Source organism: Pseudochaenichthys georgianus, unplaced genomic scaffold (assembly GCF_902827115.2).
Source record: "Pseudochaenichthys georgianus unplaced genomic scaffold, fPseGeo1.2 scaffold_2034_arrow_ctg1, whole genome shotgun sequence".
In the NCBI taxonomy this organism is placed as follows: Eukaryota; Metazoa; Chordata; class Actinopteri; order Perciformes; family Channichthyidae; genus Pseudochaenichthys; species Pseudochaenichthys georgianus.
In genome coordinates this window covers 22,501-23,001 of record NW_027262742.1, presented here as the reverse complement: position 1 = coordinate 23,001, position 501 = coordinate 22,501, and positions in this window count along the sequence as shown.

Genomic DNA, 501 nt, shown 5'->3' with positions numbered 1-501 from the left:
TATGTGTTAGCAGCCTCAGCTGACCAGAGCGCTGAACAGGGAACAAATACAATATAGAATAACATAATAATTAAAAACAAGATAAAAAGCAGAATAACTAAAAACAGAGAAATTACAAAATGCCGTTCAAAAGCCAGGGCAAAGATGTGAGTTTTTAGCAGAGATCGAAAACGTTCAACTCAAAGCCAGGGCAAAGATGTGAGTTTTTAGCAGAGATCGAAAACGTTCAAGTACAAGTACATCACACATGTACTTAAATACAGAACTTAAGTAAATGTACTTAGTTACACCTCTGACAAAAACACATGTGAACAAATGAGGGCAGGATTAAATAAAACATTGCATTTAATTGGGAAACGTCCATCCGGAGCGTGATGTGGATCAGACGAAGAAAGTCTTTAAACATTCTTAAAAGCAACCGGAATTATCATTTTTTTTTTTTTTTTATTATAGTTTTATTTTAATTGTTTTAGTTATCGACATCTTTTATTTATTTTATTA